This window comes from Ranitomeya variabilis, chromosome 1 (genome assembly GCF_051348905.1).
Source record: "Ranitomeya variabilis isolate aRanVar5 chromosome 1, aRanVar5.hap1, whole genome shotgun sequence".
NCBI lineage: Eukaryota > Metazoa > Chordata > Amphibia > Anura > Dendrobatidae > Ranitomeya > Ranitomeya variabilis.
Window position 1 is genome coordinate 68,170,112 of NC_135232.1, and position 25,815 is coordinate 68,195,926.

Sequence of the window (25,815 nt, forward strand, 5' to 3'; positions counted from 1 at the left end):
GGTCTGGCTATTCACTGCTTGCGTTGAGAAACACGTGATGGTGTCTCCGCAGCTATCCTACATGCATTTGCATATTTCCCATAAGGGATGGGGGCAGTGTTCTGGATCACTGCGTTGAGAAACACGTGATGGTGTCTCCGCGGTGTTGGATGTTTTGGTCTCCCCGAGGCCAATCATCTGTTCCTTCACAGCCTTTTACTAGGCACTGCTCCTAATAGCCAGATTCCTACTCCACACTGATGAGGGGCAAACACCCCGAAACAGCTGTCTGTGGATGGATACCATGCTTGGCATAGGTGGTTTTCCTGTATTGGATGTTTTCCTTTATTGGATGCTGCCCTTCCCGTGGTTGTTCCTTCCCGGGGAAAGGTCTGGCTATTCACTGCTTGCGTTGAGAAACACGTGATGGTGTCTCCGCAGCTATCCTACATGCAAGTGTTACACGAGTGACACTGGAGACTGTCAACTGTTACACGAGTGACACCGGAGACCGTCAATGTTACACGGTTGACACCGGAGACTTCAATGTTACACGGTTGACACCGGAGACCGTCAATGTTACATGGGTGATACCGGAGACTGTCAATGTTACATGGGTGACACCGCAGACCGTCAATGTTACATGGGTGACATCGGAAACCGTCAGTGTTACATGGGTCACTGGAGACTGTCACTGTTACACGGGTGACACCGAAGACCGTCACTGTTACACGGGTGACACCGAAGACCGTCACTGTTACACGGGTGACACCGAAGACCGTCAATGTTACATGGGTGACACCGGAGACCGTCAGTGTTACATGGGTGACACTGGAGACCTTCAAATTATACCAAATGAAATTAGACAATGTGGAATTACATTGGCTACAGTGCGATAATGGAAGGCTAATGGATATATTATATAAAAGGCTCCATGGTTAAATATATATAAAAGGACCTGAAGCTGCGGACTCCAACATCCGCATGACTACTCTTCTGGTTGAGCCAACCCCTTGTTGAGCCTTATTACAAGGCCATCAGATCCACGTTGTCTTTCTCCATGGATGCTCACAACCACAATTCTAGCCAGATAGCATGTACAGTGGGGGAAATAAGTATTTGATCCCTTGCTGATTTTGTAAGTTTGACCACTGACACGGACATGAACAGTCTATAATTTTAAGGGTAAGCTAATTTTAACATTGAGAGAGAAAATATCAAAAATAAAATCCAGAAAATCACATTGTAGAAGTTATATGAATTTATTTGTATTTTGCAGTGAGAAATAAGTATTTGATCCCCTACCAACCATTAGGAGTTCTGGCTCCTACAGGCCAGTTAGATGCTCCTAGTCAACTCGTTACCTGCACTACAGACAGCTGTCTTACATAGTCACCTTTATAAGACTCCTGTCCATAGACTCAATTAATCAGTCAGACTCTAACCTCTACAACATGGATAAAACCAAAGAGCTTAATAAGGATGTCAGGGACAAGATCACAGTCCTGCACAAAGCTGGAATGGGCTACAGAACCATAAGTAAGATGCTGGGTGAGAAGGAGACAACTGTTGGTGCAATAGTAAGAAAATAGAAGAAATACAAAATCAATCTGGGGCACCATGCAAAATCTCACCTCGTGTAGTATCCTTGATCATGAGGAAGGTGAGAGATCAGCCTAAAACTACACAGGGGGAAACTTGTTAATGATTTCAAGTCAGCTGGGACCACAGTCACCAAGAAAACCCATTAGTAGCACATTACGCCGTAAAGGTTTAAAATCCTGCAGTGCCTGCAAGGTCTCCCTGCTCAAGAAGGCACATGTACAAGCCCATCTGAAGTTTGCCAATGAACACCTGGATGATTCTGAGTTAGGCTAGGTTCACATTGCGTTAGGGCAATCCGTTTAGCGCTAGCTAGGGGTCGCGTTAACATCCCCGCTCTCGCAGATCCCCGATCTGCGAGAGCGGGGAACGGACCTCGGGCGCGCCGTGGACGCTGCAAGCAGCGTCCGAGGCGTGCCACGGAAGAACGGCACATCGCTAGCGCGAGCCGAAAAAGGCACGCGCTAGCGATGCGCTACAGGGAAACTTCACATTGCAGTCAATGGGTGCGCTAACGGACCCGTTTCACGGCGTTAATTGCGACATTTTCGCCGTGCAACGCTGTCCGTTAGCGTGCACACATTAACGCAATGTGAACCTAGCCTTATTGGGAAGAAGGTGTTGTGGTCAGATGAGAGAAAAATTGACGACTTCGGCATTAACTCAACTCACTGTGTTTGGAGGAAGAGAAATGCTGCCTATGACCCAAAGAACACCGTCCCCCTGTCAAGCATGGAGGTGGAAACATTATGTTTTGGGGGTGTTTCTCTACTAAGGGCACAGGGCTACTTCATTGCATCAGTGGGAGAATGGATGGAGCCATGTACCGTATAATCCTGAGTGACAACCTCCTTCCCTCCGCCAGGACATTAAAAATGGTTCGTGGCTGGGTCTTCCAGCAAGACAATGACCCAAAACATACAGCAAAGGCAACAAAAGAGTGGCTCAAAAGCACACTAAGGTCATGGAAATCTCATAGAAAACTTATGGAGGGAGTTGAAGCTCCGAGTTGCCAAGTGACATCCTCAAAATCTTAGTGATTTAGAGATGATCTGCAAAGAGCATGGACCAAAATTCCTCCTGACATGTGCGCAAACCTCATCATCAACTACAAAAAATTCCTCCTGACATGTGCGCAAACCTCATCATCAACTACAAAAAATGTCTGACTGCTGTGCTTGCCAACAAGGGTTTTGCCACCAATTATTAAATCTTGTTTATCAGAGGGATCAAATACTTATTTCTCACTGCAAAATGCAAATCATTTTATATAATTTTTACAATGTGATGTTCTGGATTTTATTTTTGATATATTTTAAAATTAACCTACCCTTAAATTTATAGACTGTTCATGTCTTTGTCAGTAGGCAAACGTACAAAATCAGCAAGGGATCAAGTACTTATTTCCCCCACTATAGATAGTGATGTGGATGGTGATTTTGAGGCCAAGAGAAAGTTGCTGAATTTAGCCAAGCTATATCTCCAATAGACACTAGCAATTTTTGAATTCTTCCCCAATGTCAGGACTGATGAAGAACATAGTCCTGCAGATGTTTGGGCAGTTATCTTTCTATATCGCTGACCCCATATTCTGAACCAGTTGTTCTGAACATTTAGAGGAAGATGTGTCTAATGCATGCAACCAATATCCTGGCTATGCGGGCTTGTGCAGTGCAGAGAAGCAGAACGCCGGGGGACAGACACCGGAATGTAAGTATGTACTGTTTGTTTTTTTTTACGTTTACGCTGGTAACCAGGGTAAACATCGGGTTACTAAGCGCGGCCCTGCGCTTAGTTACCCGATGTTTACCCTGGTTACAAGCGAACACATCGCTGGATCGCTGTCACACACAACGATCCAGCGATGTCAGCGGGTGATCAAGCGACGAAAGAAAGTTCCATACGATCTGCTACGACGTACGATTCTCAGCGGGGTCCCTGATCGCTGCTGCGTGTCAGACACTGCGATATCGTATGGATATCGCTAGAACGTCACGAATCGTACCGTCGTAGCGATCAAAATGGCACTGTGTGACGGTACCCTTAGTCTTGATAACGGCCTGCCAGGGTGGGGAATAAATAGAGAGATTGCCCCAAGGTCGTGCGGGGTGAGCTGCCTAAAATACAAGAATACAGACAAGTAAAACCATGTGACAACATATAAAGACATATCAAGACATCAGGATGCCATTAAAAAGAATCAGTGCTAGGATATATAGTATGAGGTCACCATGGACGTGGTGACCCTGATGTGTGACCACCAGAGCTGTGTCTGAACCAACACTAGGTGTATGGATAAACAACCCCGTAGTAGCATATATAGGGTGGGAGTGAGCTGTCCCCCCCAGAAAGGTTATATACCTGGAATACACAGTTTGTCTGTATGGGCCCACAAGTGAAGATAAGATTGAACAAAAGGAGGTATTACCTTCTACAGTTAGTGAAAATGCGCTGCAGAGAGGCGAAGTAATCGCTGGTGCAAAGAGCGCTGTAAGGAACAAGATAAATGAATAACCCGGACGTCAGGAGCAGGGGTAGGAGGTTAATACAGTGCGGTGCGCCGCTGTACCTGTTACTGCTGCGGAGAATGGCGCCGTGCTGAAGGGAACCCTCCCGGAGATGCTGGCATCCCAGCGGTACTTCCGGGTTGGTTCAGACACAGCTCTGGTGGTCACACATCAGGGTCACCACGTCCATGGTGACCTCATACTATATATCCTAGCACTGATTCCTTTTAATGGCATCCTGATGTCTTGATATGTCTTTATATGTTGTCACATGGTTTTACTTGTCTGTATTCTTGTATTTTAGGCAGCTCACCCCGCACGACCTTGGGGCAATCTCTCTATTTATTCCCCACCCTGGCAGGCCGTTATCAAGACTTAGCATGGTCACCTTATCACAATCTTCTTGTCAAGACGCTCCCAGCTCTTAGTATCTCCGAAACGAGGCTCACGACTCACGTAGCACCAAGTCGGATTCACCTAGTCCGCCACAAGTGTTGTTTGGTCACTCTACCAGTGATATCTGCTTTATGCTATGTAGTTTCGAATATAATACATCGTATTCTCATTGTGCATCATGAATTTTGTCTAAAAAAATTTTTTGAATTTTTTGTGTATATATTGCAGTATTCAAACCCTGTCTGATGAAGGTCCTATGTTTGGACCGAAAACGTTCATGTTGAACTGGATGCACTGAATAAATGATGTTTTTCTTCACTATAAAGTTCTCCTGAGTGCCAAGTATATTATTGCTTATACATTACGGGTTGGATACCTAACTTGAGCACCTCCAAGATACCCAGAGTGCCGTGTTTTACTATTACTTCCTGAGATAAAACATTAGTAATGTTGTTTCTAAATGATTATGAACTTGTTTTCTTTGCATTATTTGAGGTCTTAATGCACTGTTTTTTTTTTATTTTAACCATTTTTCTTTGTCAGAAAAAAAAATACAAAATTTATTGCTTGGCACTTCGGAGATATGTTATCAGAAGTTTATTGAATAAATGAACAATTTACACTTTACTCAAAAATATACCTATAAAGAGAAAAATCAGACAAACTGAACATTTCACATTGGTCTCTTAACGGGGGAGCCACGTTCCTGTTTATACAAGTTACAAAATACTAAAACAAAACCAAATAAATGAGCCAGAACATATGTTCATGTCCATTAGGTGAATGTGCCCTTATACATTGCACTTGTTCCAAAGTGCTTCCCTGGGCATAATGCCAAGCTGGTAAGTTGGATAATGCTCACATAAGTTTAGTTGCCAAGATAAATGGTCTGGTAAAGTGTGGAGAACCAATGTGTGATGTGATACCTTATCTGGCACCGAGCTTAGCCCTGAACGCTACCTTGATAGCCTAACTGATCTTGGTGTGCCCACGTGACAAATCCGATTTATGCTCCATTACTTAATATAACTTAAAGGGCCAAACGACTTTCAGACTTTAAGACTTTCAAACAAAACGTAGGAAACGGCAACAACATAGGTTTCAATATGACTGCCGACATTACGATAACACAGGTAGACAGTGAGCGTTACGTAACTTTCATACTGTACGGCACACAGAATACTTCATCTTTTTTTTTTTTCAGTTGACGTCATACCAAAAAGATTGCTGACCCCTGGCATAGCCTTTTGCAAAATTTAAGGGGTCAGTTGGTTGCCACTTGGATACATGTTGCATGGTGAATATTATACAGAATCAAAGCTTTTGTTCTAAAGAAAAGCTGTAACATCCATGTTAGCGTAGTTTTACTGTTGAAATGGGTTCTCCGCCGTCTCACAAATAGTCATGTACAATATGAACATTACAGTGGAGTTAAAGTACTCAATGAGACATCCATAGCTGGTCACTTTGGGTTACCGTTGACCCTATTGTGAAGATATCACCTGGTTACCTAAGTTGCTTTATTATTATGGTTGCTCCAAATGAGTTGCAACGGTTGTGTGATAAGTTGTGCAACTTTGGGAGCTCCAACTCTATTAATAATGCGCTGGTGGCTGGGCTGGGTTGCAGGGCAGGGTGAATTACTGTCTTCTTTCTCTCTGGAGAAGCAATTTGCATATTTAAATTTATCTGAGCATTGCATGGCCTGTAAGTCTCCCCATGTCAACTTGGCACTCTCCACAGGCAAAACATTATCCTGTAGACCTCCTGGAAGTGTGACGGAGCGCATAAAAGTTTCATATTTCACTAGAATTGACTGCTTCATAGTTAGCTAGCAAGTGGGAGTGAGTAGCACTCTATACATTATGTGCTACCATGTGGGTTTAAAATGAAGGAGCAGTCACTGTTCTTTGAGACCAGTAAAACTTCATGACAGTATTGCTTCCACAGAAGGTAGCAAAGAACATCTGTTCAGAAGGGGTGAGGAGCTGCCACACCAGGAGTGAAAGTAACCATAGAGATGACAAGGAGATTGGTACATGATTGATGGATAATCAGTGCTCTGTGAGTAGGATACAGGGGTTTGCAAATTTAAAGATGGAGACTACAGCAGGGCTTTCTTATGAGTAGAGCGATAACGGTGAAAGTTGCTGAGGATAATAGTAAGTGTCGGAAACGTTAAATACGTTTTCCAGGACTAATTTTTTTTATTACAATGGGGCTAAAAACTAACAGGTAGTTAGTTGCTAACAGTGACAACTACCTGAATGTTCTACCTGGCGCCGGCTCAAAGTGCTCACTGACCACTCCTGCCAACGATTCGGCTGCTCCACCTCAACAAAGCTGCTCTTCTTCTTCCGGGCTGCTCTGTCAATGGGGCGTGTCTGCCGACGTCATCCTGGTTGACGTCATCCTGGTTGACAGCCGGCTCCCCGCAGTTAGACAGCACAGAGTTGGCTGTTAATCAGCATTATGTCGGCAGTCACGCCTGTGATCGGCACTGGCCACAACAAGCAGGTAGTTAGCAACTGTGGTAAAAAGATTAAATAGTCCTGTACAACCCCTCCAGGGATTATGCCGTATTGTTCCTAGTGAACCTGTTAGTTTAATCCTGATGTTATGTCCCCCTCCCTCAGGTCCTATACTGTGCATAACGTAGTACATCTATTCTAATCCTTGGAATGGTCCTTAGGTATTTCTGGAGGACTTTCTGAACAAAGCTGAACAATCCCCAGGCTGCCGCCCAGCCAGGTCCAATCTGCCTCTTCTCCAAGTGAGAAATATTTACCGGTACTTCTTGTTGAGCTTCCACCATAAGCTCATATTATTACAGACAACCACCCCCTCATGGATCGCCATTCAGTGCGGGAACTATTTCACTGAGGATAGGCCACTAAGACGTGAAGGAATCTAAAGGAGTCTTTTCAGTAGGCGGTGTATGTATGGGGGAGGCATAATGTGGATGATTATTTACCTGCTTTGAGAGACTTGACAATGTTTTCCTGAGATTTTCCTTTTGCTCCCTTCCTTCGTCTTACATTGATTGCACTCTTCAAAAAAACAAGCTGAATTCAAGTCTGCCTTTTCCTAAGTAGACATGATGATGATGATGATAATTATCATTATCCTTTATTAATATACAACCTAATCAGCATGTTCTAGTGTTGTGCATCAAGAGAGAAAAAAGTAAGAGTTGAAGCCATAGTAAACATTAGGGACAAATCAGTCAGAATTAAAACGAATGTATGCAATATTGTACAACCCCGGAGCCCGTTTGTATGCAATACTGTACAACCCCGGAGCTTGTTTGTTTGCAATATTGTACAAGCCCGGAGCCTGTTTGTATGCAATATTGTACAACCCCGGAGCCCGTTTGTATGCAATACTGTAAAACCCCAGAGCTTGTTTGTTTGCAATATTGTACAAGCCCGGAGCCTGTTTGTATGCAATACTGTGCAACCCCAGAGCCTGTTTGTATGCAATATTGGACATCCCCAGAGCCTGTTTGTATGCAATACTGTACAACCCCGCAGACTGTTTGTATGCAATATTGTGCAACCCCAGAGCCTGTTTGTATGCAATACTGTACAACCCCGGAGCTTGTTTGTATGCAATATTGTGCAACCCAGGAGCTTGTTTGTAAGCAATATTGTACAACCCCGGAGCCTGTTTGTATGGAATACTGTACAACCCTGGAGCCTGTTTGTATGCAATACTGTACAACCCCGGAGCCTGTTTGTATGCAATACTGTACAACCCCGCAGCCTGTTTGTATGTGCAGCGCCCCAGAGTCCTGGTCGTTGCAGTACTGATGCTCCGCCGCTAAGGGGGGCTATGGTACGTCTGATGGCACTGAAGGAGTTCACCTGACCAGGTATCACAGACACCAATACACTTCAGAGTCTGGCCTCCAGGGGGAGCTAAGGGTGCTATGTATTAGGCCACTCCTCACAATCTGGTAAAACTGGGGGTTGGATAGGAAGTTAGTTAGAAGCTGACTGGGTTGGAACCAGGCAACATCCTGTGGCAGAGGGTGTTGCAGGGGAAGATTCAGGGGGGTCCCTGTCAGGGGTGGGATCCTGACAGTGGCCTAGCGAACTGAGAGAACGTTACGGGACCGCGCCTGCACCTGATCGCGGCGGTACCCTAAGAAAGGACAAGAAGCGAGGTTTATTGTGCTGAGTGAGAAACGAGATCAACGCAACAAGGAGAAACACCAGTAGGAGTCGTGCTGTAAGACGAGGCAACATCCAACTGAGGCGCGCAGCCGGTGGCCGGAACGCCGAGGAAGTATAGAGCTCCAGGCCTAACTTCAAACCTACGGCAGGACAGTCAGTTATAGGCGGGCTGTCTCACCCAAATCACCTAAGAAGACATAGGGGGGCAACAACAGGAGAGGGGTGACACTAGGGTCCAGGAAGAGCTCCGAGCCTACCCGTCATACGGGTGCGTCCTAGCCATATCATCTGGGGGACGAAGAAGAACATCATAATCGAGTTGTGAGGGAACTTCAGAAACAGACACAACAGTTGTGGGGACTATCCCGTAAGCACAGCAGGGGAGGACCGCAACACACAAGCGCTATAAGGTAGGCACAGATTTCCACCTGCAAAGGGAACTCTGGAGGTGCCATCGGACCGGCCGGACTCCCACAGCCCGGTTAACCGTATTCGGGACCGAGGATCCTGAAGCCTTCAGTAAAGAGGTAAAGAGACTGCAACCTGGTGTCCTCGTTATTTACTGCGACCTGCACCGCACCACTACAGCATCACCACCCACACCTTTCATTGGGCGCCCCTCAGCAGGGTCACGGACCGGGTCTAGCCACCGTGACAACCCCAGAGCAGAGACTCAGAGGCCTGGTACCGGGTACCCCTCGGCCCTGCGGCAGTGGGGGCGCTACATATGCAATATTGTGCAACCCCGGAGCTTGTTTGTATGCAATATTGTGCAACCCTGAAGCCTGTTTGTGTGCAATATTGTGCAACCCTGAAGCCTGTTTGTGTGCAATATTGTACAAGCCTGGAGCTTGTTTGTATGCAATATTGTACAACCCCAGAGCCTGTACAGGACAACATAGGAAGAACTTGGCATTGGAGCAGACAACCAGACAGAAGGTTTAAAATGATGAAGTGAAGGAATGAACATGGGTCGTGCATGAGGTTTTGATCTAGCATCAGACAGGGGCAGTATTTTTTTTATATATTTTTGGGAGCCCAATGTAGTCCCTTAGAGAATTAATCTTGTAGACTTTGATATTTTTTACTGAAATCTTCATGCTTTGAGGCAGCACATCTGTGTCTGCATCGGAGGCGTTGATCCATGACATTTTTCCTCTAGCAACCACCTGACAACTGCAATGTCACAAGCTGTGACACAGCAGCCGGGTCTTCAAATAAATGTTAATATGAAATTACTTTGTGATATAAACTGGTTGTTTACTGCTGGTTCTTCACATTAGAGGCTTGGGTTTCTACACTGCCAACCTGCAAATTATCTGCCCTGCTGTGTGGGGACAGGAGTAAGCAGTGGCAGATATTACCTTTTCTGTACTTGTACTTTCATTTATTTCCATATTTCCTCCCATATTTATATTGAGTCAATGAATTTTCCAGAAGTCGGAGAAGTCTCCCCGAACCTCAGCGCTCCCACCAGTCCCAGAGTCTAGAAGTGACGGGAAACAGGGTAGGGTTGTGATCTCAAGGGAGATATGACTATGCAAAATATTTAAAGGGAATCTGTCACCAGGTTTTTGCTACTTCAGCTGAGGGCAACATAGTATAAGAAAAGAGATCCTGAATCCAGCGATGTATCACTTAGTTTACTTGGTGCAGCAGTTGTGACAGAGCCACAGTTTGTAGATTTAAAGGGAACCTGTCACTCCCAAAATCGAAGGTGAGCTAAGCCCACCGGCATCAGGGACTTATCTACAGTATTCTGTAACGCTGTAGATAAGCCCCCCGATGTATCCTGAAAGATGAGAAAGAGAGGTTAGATTATACTCACCTGGACGGGCGGAACGGTCCATTCCGGGGCCTCCTATCTTCTTACGATGACATCCTCTTCTTGTCTTCATGGTGCGGCTCCGGTGCAGGCGTACTTTGTCTGCCCTGTTGAGGGCCGAGCAAAGTACTGCAGTGCGCAGGTGTCGGGAAAGGTCAGAGAGGCCTAGCGTCTGCGCACTGCAGTACTTACTTTGCTCTGCCCTCAACAGGGCAGACAAAGTACGCCTGCGCCGGAGCCGCAGCGTGAAGACAAGAAGAGGACGTCATCCTATAAAGATGGGAGGAGTCGGACCCGGACCGCAGCGGGACCGCCCCTGGGTGAGTATAATAAAACCTCTTTTTCTCATCTTTCAGGTTACATCGGGGGCTTATCTACAGCATTCCAGAATGCTGTAGATAAGCCCCTGATGCTGGTGGGCTTAGCACACCTTCGATTTTGGGGGTGACAGGTTCCCTTTAACATGAAGCAGGGCTCAGAAAGCTGCCCCCGCCCACACCACAGCTTATTGTGTACATTGTCTATTGACAGTCAGCTGCTAATCACAGCTGGGGCGGAGATGGACCAGGACACAGGCAGAGAAGGGCCCCTGTGCAAAAACAATATATGGCAACCTCTTTGTGTCAGTGCCACAAATTGCTTACTGCTTTGGTGGTAGATGTGGCCCCTTTACCTCTTGGACCCCTGTTCGTTATCAGAGTGTTCTGGCATACAAGCAAACATTGAGGGGGTGTAGAAAGGAATGGAGGGGGCATGGCTTGAAAAAGAGGTGTGCAAAGAGCATCATGGTTGCTACTTGTTAGGACTAGCGGAACGCACCAAATAATTAGAGAAAAGGAATAAGGTGCGTTTGCAGCCCGGGGTCCACTGTGCAGAGATGGAACCTGCTGCTAAGCAATGACAGACTATATGGTGGTACAATGAAGATACACACACGGGTTAGCTTCACCCTGTGTGAAAGAAGCGAACCCTGTTGCGTCACAGGGCCGCAGTACCGCACGTAACGGAAATAATAATAAAGTAGCACGAGAGTGCATGCAGTGCCACAGTGGCGGATGCCACTAACCACCCAGACTTGGGTTTGGAAAGCGCAGTGATAGCGCACGGCGCTGCACTGGCGGTCACAGCAATAGACGCTGTTTGTGTACAAGTGTTGGTTACTAGTCGGTCGCTAGATTACAATCATCCTCCTTACGCGAGCATTCAAACACAAGGGAGGGGATGATTAAGAGCGACTTTCCCTCACAACACACACACGTAAACAAGTGTATACTAGCGCATGGCCCTGCGGCCATGCAAACCTTTTATAGCTGCAGCAAGTTCAGGACCTTCCTAGAAGACCAATGAGAACTGCTACAGTAACTGAGCAACTTCAGGACCTTACTAGAGGACCAATAGGAGCTACTGCAGTACCTGAGCATGTGACCCCAGACCTCCACTGAGAGGTCTTCCTTTGGGCATGTGTAGCGCCCCCCCACTGCCGCAGGGCCGAAGGGTACCCGGTACCGGGCCTGTGAGTCTCTGCTCTGGGGTTGTCACGGTGGCTAAGCCCGGTCCGTGACCCTGCCGAGGGGCGTACAGTAAATAAGTATGACGGATGATGGTGGTGAAGCTGTAGTGGTGCGGTGCAGTAAATAACGAGGACACCAGGTTGCAGTCTCTTTACCTCTTTACTGAAGATCTCTGGGTCCTCAGTCCGGAATCCGGATAACCAGGCTGCGCAAGTCCGGCCGGTCCAATGGCACCTCCAGAGTTCTCTTAGCAGGTGGAAATCTGTGCCTTCCTTCTAGCGCTATGTGTTGCGGTCCTTCCCTGCTGTGCTTACAGAAAGTCCCCACAACTGTTGTGTCTGTTTCTTAAGTTCCCTCACAACTCGATTAGATGATGTTCTGCTAATCCTCCGTCCCTCCCTGGTGTTATGGTTGGGACGGCACCCGTTTGACGGGTAGGCTCGGAGCGCTTCCGGGACCCTAGAGTCGCCCCTCTCCACAAGTTGCCCCCCAAGACTGCATAGGTGATTTAAGTTAGACAGCCCGCCTTAGACTGACTGTCCTGCCGCTGTTTAGAGTATCGCTTGAAGCTGGATGTTGTAATACTCCCTCGGCGTTCCGGCCACCGGTAGTGCGCCTCAGTAGGGTGTTGCCTCGGTCTTACAGCACGACCCCTACTGGTATTCTCCTTATTGCCTTGATCTCGTTTCTCACTCAGCACAATCTATCTCGCTTCTGGTCCTTCCTTAGGCACCGCCGCTATCCTGAGCAGGCACGGTCCCGTTACGTTCGTTCAAGTTGCCAAGCCTCTGTCAGGATCCCACCCCTGACAGAGACCATACTGTATCTTCCCCCACAACACCCTCTGCCACAAGGTGTTGCCTGGTTCCAACCCAGTCAGCTTTCTGACTAACTTCCTGCCTGACCCCCAGTTTACCCACTATGGTGGGGAGTGGCCTAGTGAATAGAACCCTTAGCTCCCCCCGGAGGCCCGGCTGTGAAATGTATTGGTGTCTGTGATACCTGATCAGATGAACTCCTTCAGTGCCATCAGACGCACCATAGCTCCCCATAGTGGCGGAGCCACAGTACTGCAACGACCAGGACTCTGGGGCGCTGCACTCCCCCCTGGTTAAACACAGTACTCCGGGACTGAGAAGAAAACAACAATACAAGTTATCAAAAAGACATACAGTTTTGTTGAGTGCAATAACAATAAGTATATTTAAACAGAGCTTCCCTTTATGGGAGGTGAGGACACTTGAACGTTACAAACATGGTAAAATATCATAGCAACATGCTATAAATAACTTTCTTTTACCCAACCGGGTATTCTACTAAGTGCAAAATTGTTGAACAATAATTTAACATTGCCTTTAAGGACGTACACTCTGAATCCGCTAAAGACCTTCTTATAATCACCTTATAAGGCAATTTAACTTTTACATTCTCCTTCTTTAAATCTGCAGGACCGCCTGTCCTAACGGCACCAGACCTACTGCCTCTCCTTTCTCACAGGACCGCTCCTTTCAGCCCGAGCCTTCTGTCTTTTCAACTTCTATACACAGTATAGAACATAACATTACTTTCAGTTTAAGAGCACTGAGCCATCTCCATATGGCTCCTAGGAGGACTCAGGGTTCACCTTCTATCCTTGTTGTCTATCAACATTATCAAACATTTTCTATATAACATTAAACCTTCTCATTATCTGCTTACTGACATGTATGCTGGACACTACGTCTACCCCTACGGGCCTACTGCATCCCTCATCTAGCTCTTACTTTCTTTCAGGGAACATTATCAGCATTTCTTTACAATTAACTAGTTGGACACATATAACTTTCTCATGTAAACATTATCATCACTTTCTTTCGTCAAAACATTATTGCTACCTATCTTAAAGCAATATCACCATTTAAGTGCAACAAATGAACATCCCCTTTAAGAGGGGACCAAGTCTCTATGAGGTAGCATATCTTCTCAAGCTACCAGTCCATGCTCATCAAAGGTTCCAGTGTGGTATCTTCACAAAGAGTCCTTTTTGAAGTAAAATCAGTAGGGAGCACCTTTAATAAGGTGCAAACTATTTACAAAAAGTTTGTATCATGCACTGTTCATGATTGCGGCAGTTCTGGAAACTTTGTGCAAAACTTTAGAAAAATCAAACAAAACAATAGGGATCCCGGGTCAACAAAGGGATCCCCTTAAGAGTTAACCCTGGACGGGTCTAGCAGCAAAACAGGAAACGAACAAACAGTTAAGAAACTATGTACATATTTTAAAGCATTCCTGCTTACTCATCTTGTAATGTGGGGGGTGGTCTTCTTCCCGGCCTCACCCGGCCAACGGGTCGCCTTGGTGTGGCAAGGGCCGGTCCTGGCTCCAGCAGCGACAGGATCCCTCGCCGGGATGCCCTCCTAGCTTGTGGGCGAGCGCGACCCAGAGGCACGCGGTGGACCCGGTCCTCCTGCGGCTCCATGGGGACGGGTTCCGGCACCTTCCTTTCAGAAGGCTCATCCTCCGGCACTCCAGTAGCAGCCTGCAGGGCGACGCACCGCTGGACACCCCGAGCTACCCAGCCTATTCCACCCGCTTCCCTCCTCCACCGGGTGTAGGTCACGGCATCGCCGGGCTCCAGATCGGCGTCATACCTTCCTCCACAGAGCTCGACTTCTTCCCGGTCCACGCGGACCTGCAGTGGCTCCCCGATCTCTTGGATGACTCCCTTCCCATGTCGGGAGTTGAAGGAGACCACCACACCCCAGTGGGACGGTGGGGTTTCGTCCACACGGGTTAGATCCACCTGGGCGGCAGGCTGAGGTCTGTCCCGCCACGCTGCCATGAGGTGCCACAGATGTTCAGCCTCCGGCAGGATCCTCAGGCCCGACGCGCGCAGCTCACACTCTGCCGCGGCCTGGATGAAGGAGGCAGGGGACACTGGAGACAGGCGGACCTCCGTAGGCTGGCCCAGCCGAGAGATCACACGGGCTTCGGCTTCCATGCGGTAAGCTATCCGCCGGGCCTCGGCTGCGGCCACACACTCCTCTGACAGCGGCCTAGGAGGTTGGCCCATCGTTGGCTCTGCAAGGGTCAGCTCCCGCAGTGACGGCGTATCTTGGGCTGCATCGGGCTGTTCGGCCTCTCTCCGAGTCTGATCATTCCCATGCGGGGTCTCTGGCGTCGCCATCTTCGTTTTTCCTCCAGTGTCCTCTTCCCGCGGTCTCTTTCGTGGGCGGCCCCGTCTCCATGGTCCCCACCCTCCAAACAGGATCAGGAGGCGGACCTCGGCTGTTGACGGACACGTCCTCAGGACACAGAAATATTTAGACTGGGCGGCCATTGTCCTTCGCGCTCTTCAGCTTGTCTACGCCCACTCCACGCCCCTCTTCTTTTCCTGCGCTCTCCTCAGCGCTGTGATGGCGGCGGATTTTGGCGGCAAGTGGCACAGCACAGTCTTTGCAATAAAGTACAGTTCTAAGCACAATAAATCACAGTTCCAAGGCACACATGACCTGATTCTTCAGGCTTAAGTAGATCCTGTTCGTGACGCCAAGTTGTAGCGCCCCCCCACTGCCGCAGGGCCGAAGGGTACCCGGTACCGGGCCTGTGAGTCTCTGCTCTGGGGTTGTCACGGTGGCTAAGCCCGGTCCGTGACCCTGCCGAGGGGCGTACAGTAAATAAGTATGACGGATGATGGTGGTGAAGCTGTAGTGGTGCGGTGCAGTAAATAACGAGGACACCAGGTTGCAGTCTCTTTACCTCTTTACTGAAGATCTCTGGGTCCTCAGTCCGGAATCCGGATAACCAGGCTGCGCAAGTCCGGCCGGTCCAATGGCACCTCCAGAGTTCTCTTAGCAGGTGGAAATCTGTGCCTTCCTTCTAGCGCTATGTGTTGCGGTCCTTCCCTGCTGTGCTTACAGAAAGTCCCCACAACTGTTGTGTCTGTTTCTTAAGTTCCCTCACAACTCGATTAGATGATGTTCTGCTAATCCTCCGTCCCTCCCTGGTGTTATGGTTGGGACGGCACCCGTTTGACGGGTAGGCTCGGAGCTCTTCCGGGACCCTAGAGTCGCCCCTCTCCACAAGTTGCCCCCCAAGACTGCATAGGTGATTTAAGTTAGACAGCCCGCCTTAGACTGACTGTCCTGCCGCTGTTTAGAGTATCGCTTGAAGCTGGATGTTGTAATACTCCCTCGGCGTTCCGGCCACCGGTAGTGCGCCTCAGTAGGGTGTTGCCTCGGTCTTACAGCACGACCCCTACTGGTATTCTCCTTATTGCCTTGATCTCGTTTCTCACTCAGCACAATCTATCTCGCTTCTGGTCCTTCCTTGGGCACCGCCGCTATCCTGAGCAGGCACGGTCCCGTTACGTTCGTTCAAGTTGCCAAGCCTCTGTCAGGATCCCACCCCTGACAGAGACCATACTGTATCTTCCCCCACAACACCCTCTGCCACAAGGTGTTGCCTGGTTCCAACCCAGTCAGCTTTCTGACTAACTTCCTGCCTGACCCCCAGTTTACCCACTATGGTGGGGAGTGGCCTAGTGAATAGAACCCTTAGCTCCCCCCGGAGGCCCGGCTGTGAAATGTATTGGTGTCTGTGATACCTGATCAGATGAACTCCTTCAGTGCCATCAGACGCACCATAGCTCCCCATAGTGGCGGAGCCACAGTACTGCAACGACCAGGACTCTGGGGCGCTGCACTTGCTCAGAAGGGGAAAAGCAGGACTTAGTCCCAGAGACGTCTGCTCGCCGCTGATCAGTACAGGCTACAATGGCTGAGCCTGGAAAGGCAGCAGTAACCCTTTGCACAGAACCAGACTGAGCCAGACGCTGAGACCGACGTCTCTGCTGAGCAGACTCCACTGTGGCTGATACAGAATGAGAAACTGCAGCTGACAAGGTTCAAGATTCCCCCTGTGCAGCGGCCGGAACTCGACTCCTAACACTACTCTTCCTAAAATTTGTCAAGTATGACAGAGTTAAAATTCTGTCTCTCTGAAGGCACCCCCATTTATTACGTGGTGTATATACACTAAAAGTAACAAACTTATTTTTTCTTAATAACTTTGTCAGGAATTAAAATTTATGAGAGTTTGCAAATCACGTTATTAGTGGACTTGTCTTCATTCCTGTAAAAAAAAAAATTCATGTAAATGGTTTCAAAAGCCCTGCTTTTCCCCAGTTTGCCTGCCTTTAGCTGCATTGATATAAAGTGTACTCACTTGGAGTACCGATGATGGCAGTGAAAGGGCCAGCTCAGTCCCTGGGTCTCACTGACTCTGGGGCAGATTGATTTGATGAGAAGAGCACTGAGATGAGGATACGACGAGTGCACTGCTGACCCATCACTGCCATCATCTGTCCTCTAAATGAGTATGTTAGAGGGCAGGCAAAAAGACTAGGGAAAAGCTGGGATTTGGAAATCATTAACATGCATTTTTTTATGGGAATGAAAAGAAATCCACTAATTACCGTAAATTGATTTGGAAATTATTTTTTTGTGCTGGGCAAAATTATTTAAAAAAAAGTAAAGTACAATTTAAAGTTTAAATAACATTTTACTCACTCTTTAAATGGCATCTGTCCATGGAATCTGGCTATGTTTGACAGACCAAGCTCTTATATTTGATTATTTTCCTTTAAATGTTTCCGATAGAGTCCTGCTCACTGCATACATAGACTTTAATGGCATTGCAGCTGCATTCACTGTGTTCCCCCCATAGAAGTCTACAATGTAAGTAATGGGAATTCTTAATCGCCCTGGATGCACTCCAAGACAATGTACTGGATTCATTATTAATGGACCATTATTGTGTCTAGGTTGTAGATCTCTGCCTTAAAGGCTGTAGCTGACAAGCAATGGAATAATCAATGCTGTGAGTTGGCGGGTAGGCGTACAATCAGGCAGCGGTCCAAAGGTAATCCGCGCATCCCACGCTCAATCAGACTCTCTGTAGGATCTGCAGGTGGGTGGTACTGTCGCACACCGAGGGGACGCGTGCATCCCACCCCCGATACGTCCATTGGCTTAGAGGGGATTTACAGCCTTAGTAGTTACATGTGTTTGTGGTGTTTTGAGTTGGCAGCTGGGGTGTTGATCGCTCAGGGTTTAGTAATGTTACAGACGGCTTAGGACGTTGGCGCTCGGTGTGAGGATCCTAATCGTGCTCCACTCTCTATCCGCCACATTAGTGGGATTTAGCCTGGGCTCAGCTGCTGCAGCTGCTTTTCCGTGATTAGGCCAAAGCCCGAGCATAGTTTATATATTAATAGAAATATGACTTGTATATCCATCATATTCTGCAATGATTGATTTTACTTGCAATATGAAGGCTGAACTTCGAGAAAAACCATATCTTAATTCAATTGAGACTCACAAAAGAATTGCAAATTGTGCGAAGGGACAAGGTTGATAATTACTCTGTAAGGCTGAAGCTATGAATGTCGTCAGTAGAATACCGTACCCTGTAGTCTGTCATTACCATTTCTTATCAGTCCATTCACAGGATGCTGCCTGTCATGTACAGCACTTCTGCTCCTCTAGGGGGCGCTACTGGCTGACTGTTCCAGAACACATCGTGCAGTAGAACTTTCTCTTTCTCAGGTCACTGATGGCTCCACACACAACTCAGACCTCTCATGTTTCCTCCGTAGAGTGTTTGCTTCACACCAGTTTGTCATCACACACTTTAACATTGCGACACCAAAGTATGTAAACTATAGAAGGGTCTCCACTATTCCTGGCCCTATGTCTAGGAGCCTTATTACAACCAACGGTACTTATCACACTTCAATTCAGTATACCACCCCACAGGAATGAACCAAATACGTCCAATTCTGGGCAGCCTATACTCTTCTACGCACTGTCCCCTAGACCTTCTGAGGCCAATGCACTTACTAAGCCCCAAGCGCCACCCAAGCTTCTCCTAGAGACTGATGTCCCTCACAGCCCCAGCAGACATTCCAAAACTTTCCTCCCAGGCTAATTACATAATGAGCCTACATTGGTTCTGCCACAGCCCACTTAGATTTCCACAAACTGCTCATCCACAGATTAACCAAACTCATTGCCTGCTCTTCAAGACAGTATCCAGGTCATATTAAGCGATACTAGCAAAACTTTGATCCTGGCAAAACTGTGCAATTTTTTAGATGATAAACCAAAAGAAAAGTGGTGCTACAAAATATCTCACAAGTATATAATCTTTATTAAATATAAAATATAATGGATTTTGTTAAAAGAACAGAATAGCTCATTGGAGGACTAACGACAAACCTCCCAAAGCTATAAACAGTATATAATTAGTATGTCCCCATATTTATTATAGTACACTCACTAATGGTTAACATATACATCAGGTAGAATAGTATAGAAGTCAAACTTACATAGTAATAATGTGGAACCCTGTTAGGCATGTAGCCCTGCACCGCAACGCGCGTTTCACCCATCTTCATCAGGGGACCTGTCCACACCTAACAGGGCTCCACATTACTATTACTGAATGTAAGTTTGCCTCCTATACTCTTCTGTATGATGTATATGTTAGATATGTGGGCATAACAATTACCGTATATACCTTCGGAAGTTTCTTGTTAGCCCTACAATGAGCTACTCTGTTTTATTTTATATTTAATAAAGTTGATATATTTGTGAGATTTTGTAGCACCATTTTTCTTTTGGTTTATCTTGTGATACTTGGGTTCATCTCTCTTATTCAGTCAGATAATTTTAGTTATAAAAATATTGATTGGTCCTAATTTTTCCGCTGTAGTTTCTGATGGGACTGGGAAGCTTCTTCAAACCATAAAATTGTAGATATCCATAGTAAAACTGGTGGCATATTTTGCTCCACGGATCTCAGCTGCAGGATAAGATCTACGGTCTGGGCTCCATGTCTAAATAAACCCTATAGGAGATCACTGAGAGCTCGAGAGAGAGCTACTTTGTGAAATGCTTCCTGATGAAGCAAGGTGAAATGTGTTGGGGCGCTGGAACACATTTTAGGTAATGTTAATATTATATTTTCCAGGATGGCACTTTTGCATGTTACTCACATGTTATCCTTTCTCTGAATATGCTTAGACTATTTTGGATCCTATTTACACACTATATTTTACTTTCCCCCTAGTCATGAGTCTATGTTTTTAATTGATAATTAATCTTAATAAATCAATATTACGTGATTTAGAGACCATTTTGTACCTTTTTTTTTCTGGGTCGTTCTGTTTTTAGAAATTCGTTGCGTCTCAGGTACTCAATCAATGTCACAGGCTTATCGGATTGTAGGTTGTGAAACTACCGTAATTGTCAAATGAGTGCTACGATCTATAGGGAGGTCATTGTCTTGTGGAAGGAGCACTGCTTCGCCCTCACTATTCGATTAGTTCAGGATCGCAATCCATGACTATGCCAGTTCTGCTTCACCTTTATCCTAGAATAATCTGTGCTATATATCTAGGTTTGATGACGCAGCCCCGTAGGAGCATGAAAATTGGTATTTTTGTTGAGACCCAGTATCTGATATCAGCGGCGCTGTCCATGGTGGGATTGTGTTCTGGGATCATTTAATGCATTCTCTCTACACTGGATTTTTCCCTTTGAAGCTTCTCTGCGGAGGGCGAGGGCGGCTGTTTGCTTTGCTTGCAGTTTTCCGCTGCCTGCTCCCTGTGTATAATTATTCCTCTCCTGCGGTGTGATCCTACGTCTGCTTTAATCTCCTATGACGCCCGTGGAGATATGTCAGATGCCGTGTGCTGCTACCATCGTCACACAAAGGCCTGGACTGGTGACGGAGAACGTTTCTGTGGCCACATGATATCAAAAAGATGGAGAAGATTGTAGAAATGTTCATATTTGAATTCCTGGCTGGATTAATACTAGAAAATTCTCACTTTCTGTAGGGGGGATTACATATGTAGACCCTAAAAAGGAATTTTAACTTGACCCTCAACATTTTCATTCTCTGCAATGAGACGAATGGAGTCCAAAAGATGAAACCTTGTCCTCCTTTGTGGTGATGTCCATCTATTTTAGCATAGTCTACCACTATTATGTCCGGGCTCCTCAGAGACAAACTCGTCTTTACGACACTTAATAAGCTCATACATGCTGTGCCTATTTATTACATACTAGCTGTACTACCCGGCTTCGCCCGGGTTAATGACTGCTGTTAGCAAAATAGAATGTGTTAACAAAAATTTATTCTGCACACAAAAACCACAAAACAAATAGATAGAAATGTAATTATTAAAAGGCAAAAACTAAGCAAATAGAAGCATTTCACAACATATATTAGCTTTGTTATACTGAGAATGTCTTTGTTGCCTATATTAACCAATCAGAGCTCAGGTTAATTAACTGTAGCAAAATAGAAGCTGAGCTGTGATTGGTTGCTATTGGCAGCCTGATAAATCCCCAGCCAACAGGAAGCCCTCCCCCCTGGCAGTATATATTAGCTCACACATACACATAATAGACAGGTCATGTGACTGACAGCTGCCGTATTTCCTATATGGTACATTTGTTGCTCTTGTAGTTTGCTTATTAATCAGATTTTTATTTTTGAAGGACAATACCAGACTTGTGTGTGTTTTAGGGCGAGTTTTATGTGTCAAGTTGTGTGTGTTGAGTTGCGTGTGGCGACATGCATGTAGCGACTTTTGTGAGATGAGTTCTGTGTGGCGACATGCGTGTAGCAACATTTTGTGTGTTGAGTTGCATGTGACAGGTTAGTGTAGCAAGTTGTGTGCAGCAAGATTTGTGCATGGCGAGTTTTGCACGTGGCGAGTTTTATGTGTGGTGCATTTTGAGTATGTGCAAGTTTTGTGTGAGGCAACTTTTGCATGTGGTGCAACTTTTGTACATGTGGCAATTTTTCTGTGTGTGCAAGTTTTGCATGAGGTGAGTTTTCCATGAGGTGAGTTTTGCACGTGTGGCGAGTTTTGCGTGAGCCTAGTTTTGCATATGGCGAGTTTTGCATGTAGCGAGTTTTGAGTGGTGACTTTTGTGTTTCGACTTTTATGTGGCGAGGTTGGTGTGTGTGTGTGGTGAAATGTGTGCTGAGGGTGGTATATGTGTTCAAGCACGTGGTAGTGTGTGGCGCATTTTGTGTTTGTGTTCATATCCCCGTGTGTGGTGAGTATCCCATGTCGGGGCCCCACCTTAGCAACTGTACGGTATATACTCTTTGTCGCCATCGCTCTCATTCTTTAAGTCCTCATTGTTCACATCTGGCAGCTGTCAATTTTCCTCCAACACTTTTCCCTTCACTTTTTCCCCATTATGTAGATAGGAGCAAAATTGTTTGGTGAATTGGAACGCGCGGGGTTAAAATTTCACCTCACAACATAGCCTATGACGCTCTCGGGGTCCAGACGTGTGACTGTGCAAAATTTTGTGGCTGTAGCTGCGACGGTACAGATGCCAATCCCGGACATACACACATACATACATACACACATTCAGCTTTATATATTAGATATACCTGTATGTAATCTCCTGTATATAGTATATACCTGTGTGTCATCTCACCTATATATAGTATATATCTGTGTGTCATCTCCTGTATATAGTATATACCTGTATGTCATCTCCTCCTATACATAGCATATACCTGTGTCATCTCCTCCTGTATATACTATATACCTGTAGGTAATCTGCTCCTGTATATAGTATATACCTGTGTGTCATCTCCTCCTGTATATAGTATATACCTGTATGTCATCTCCTCCTGTATGTAGTATGTACCTGTATGTCATCTCCTCCTCTATATAGTATATACCTGTGTGTCATCTCTCCTGTATATAGTATATATCTGTGTGTCATCTCCTCCTGTATATAGTATATACCTGTGTGTCATCTCCCCTGTAAATAGTATATACCTGTGTGTCATCTCCTGTATATAGTATATAGCTGTATGCCATCTCCTCCTGTATTAGCCCTCGTTCACACGTTATTTGGTCAGTATTTTTACCTCAGTATTTGTAAGCTAAAATGGCAGCCTGATAAATCCCCAGCCAACAGTAAGCCCACCCCCTGGCAGTATATATTAGCTCACACATACACATAATAGACTGGTCATGTGACTGACAGCTGCCGGATTCCTATATGGTACATTTGTTGCTCTTGTAGTTTGTCTGCTTATTAATCAGATTTTTATTTTTGAAGGATACCAGACTTGTGTGTGTTTTAGGGCGAGTTTCGTGTGTCAAGTTGTGTGTGTTGAGTTGCGTGTGGCGACATGCATGTAGGGACTTTTGTGAGATGAGTTTTGTGTGGCGACATGCGTGTAGCAACTTTTTGTGTGTCGAGTTGCATGTGACAGGTTAGTGTAGCAAGTTGTGTGCAGCAAGTTTTGCGCATGGCGAGTTTTGCGCGTGGCGAGTTTTATGTGTGGTGCCTTTTGAGTATGTGCAAGTTTTGTGTGAGGCAACTTTTGCATGTGTTGCAACTTTTGTGCATGTGGCAATTTTTCTGCGTGTGGCAATTTTTCTGCGTGTGCAAGTTTTGCGTGTGGCGAGTTTTGCACGTGTGGCGAGTTTTGCATGTGGAGAGTTTTGCGCGTGGCGAGTTTTGAGCGGCGACTTTTGTGTTTCTACTTTTATGTGGCGAGGTTGGTGTATGTGTGGTGAAATGTGCACTGAGGGTGGTATATGTGTTCGAGCACGTGGTAGTGTGTGGCGCATTTTGTGTGTGTGTTCATATCCCCGTGGTGGTGTGATTATCCCATGTTGGGGCCCCACCTTAGCAACTGTACAGTATATACTCTTTGGTGCCATCGCTGTCATTCTTTAAGTCCCCCTTGTTCACATCTGGCAGCTGTTAATTTGCCTCCAACACTTTTCCTTTCATTTTTTCCCCATTATGTAGATAGGGGCAAAATTGTTTGGTGACTTGGAAAGCGCGGGGTTAAAATTTCACCTCACAATATAGCTTTGACGCTCTCAGGGTCCAGACGTGTGACTGTGCAAAATTTTGTGCCTGTAGCTGCGACGCCTCCAACACTTTTCCTTTCACTTTTTCCCCATTATGTAGATAGGGGCAAAATTGTTTGGTGAATTGGAAAGCGCGGGGTTAAAATTTCACCTCACAACATAGCCTATGACGCTCTCGGGGTCCAGACGTGTGACTGTGCAAAATTTTGTGGCTGTAGCTGCTACGGTTCAGATGCCAATCCCGGACATACATACATACATACATACATACACACACACACACATTCAGCTTTATATATTAGATTGATTAATTTCTGTATCTCGAAATGAGCGGCGTGTGACAAATGGTCCTGCCGAGCCGTAAACTCCGCCTGACCCAGCCTGCCCCACCGCCGTAACTCCGGTGATGAAGTGTGAATATCGGGATTGTGAGCGTATAACCTGTCAGGCTTCTGCACAAGCTAAGGTTTAATATAGACGCTATAAAACGGGAGCGGTGATTAATGGCTGCAATTACTTTATACTTTCCGTGTATTAATATTGTACTTGAATTTATTGGAAAGACCAAAGCGTTGATTTATTATCATATTAAATTCACAACACAATTTTCTGGGAAGGAACACTCCACTGGACGCGGCTAATGAATGTATCAGGTTGGAAATGTGACAACTGTGGTCCCACAATTGTAGAAAATAAGGATTTTATACCTACAAAATTTGACCTCGAAAATAGGAACCCAATCTGTAAAACTTACAGATTCCTTCTAACACAGGAGAAAACGTCCTCTTTCTTCTGTCGTGTATGAAGGAGGGCTGGCTCTCTGCCTAATTTTATTGGTTCGGCCAGCCTACTTTTCTGCATAGGCCGAGAAGAGGGTTGACTTACCTATTGAAATGAGCCAGACAGACAGCCCCCTCCATACAGGGAGGGAAGAGGGTGCGCTAACCTTTATGAAAAGAAAATCTGGTAGTGAAGCTGCAAGGATCTAGGATTTGTGCAAGTATCACAGATGTAATGTGGATGAGGGACGGCCACAGGACGAGGGGTACAGATGGTACCGGTACGTCCTGAGACTGAAGTAGAAGGGTCCTTACCGGGCTGATTCTCGAATAATCAGAAACGCTGATTTGAAGCTTTTAGAGAATGCCGATCTCTCCAAAGCAGGGCTTCTCCAGGTCCAAAGATATAAGGTCTCACTTGGCCTAGTCCAGGAAGCGGTCTCCTTGGTTGTCCTCACCCAGTTGGCTCATGTCAAGCCGAACAACATGTCCCATAGTCACCAACAACAGATCCTGCAGATAACACAGGATCCACCATTCACAATAGGGGATGTCACAACTCGCCTCCTCCTACCGTGCCTTCACGAACACCTTTATCCAGATTAGAGCATACTCAGATAACGCTTCTATATAAACCAATAGGATCTGAGCCAGTCTATTACTGCCAATGTGATCATGTGCCCAACAAGCCGTAGGAGTCTTAAACTAATCCTAGTGGCATGCGTGAAAAAAAATTGCAATAGGTTTTATTTTTTTAATAGAGTGATATCTTCAATTAAAAAAAATATATCCAATATAAAAAAAAGAAAAAAAAAACATTTAATGTAAAAGTTAGATTGAATCTCTCAAAATTATTTTTGGCCAAATTAAATTCGGACAAAATAAAATTTGGTTTGGATCGAATTTGCCCCTAAAAGACATTTGTCATTCTCTATGGTCTCGGAAGATCTCAAAGCATAAATCAACGAAGTTCTGGGAAAAGGTAAAAACAATAAAAATAACATTTATACTCCCCTGTCTTAGGTCTGACTCCTCACCTGTCCTCCGCTCACTTCAGATCAGTCATTGAAATTGTCCGGGTCTTCTCTCGCTGACAAATGCCTCTCGTGGTCACATTG

The 25,815-nt window shown here is 46.0% G+C and overlaps 1 protein-coding gene across 1 annotated transcript in view; it reads left to right on the plus strand.

Annotated features, from left to right (window-relative positions):
• The window catches only part of PHF24 (PHD finger protein 24), a 166,985-nt gene that overhangs the window by 118,666 nt on the left and 22,504 nt on the right, over positions 1-25,815 (plus strand). The gene's annotated exons all lie outside the window — the stretch shown is intronic.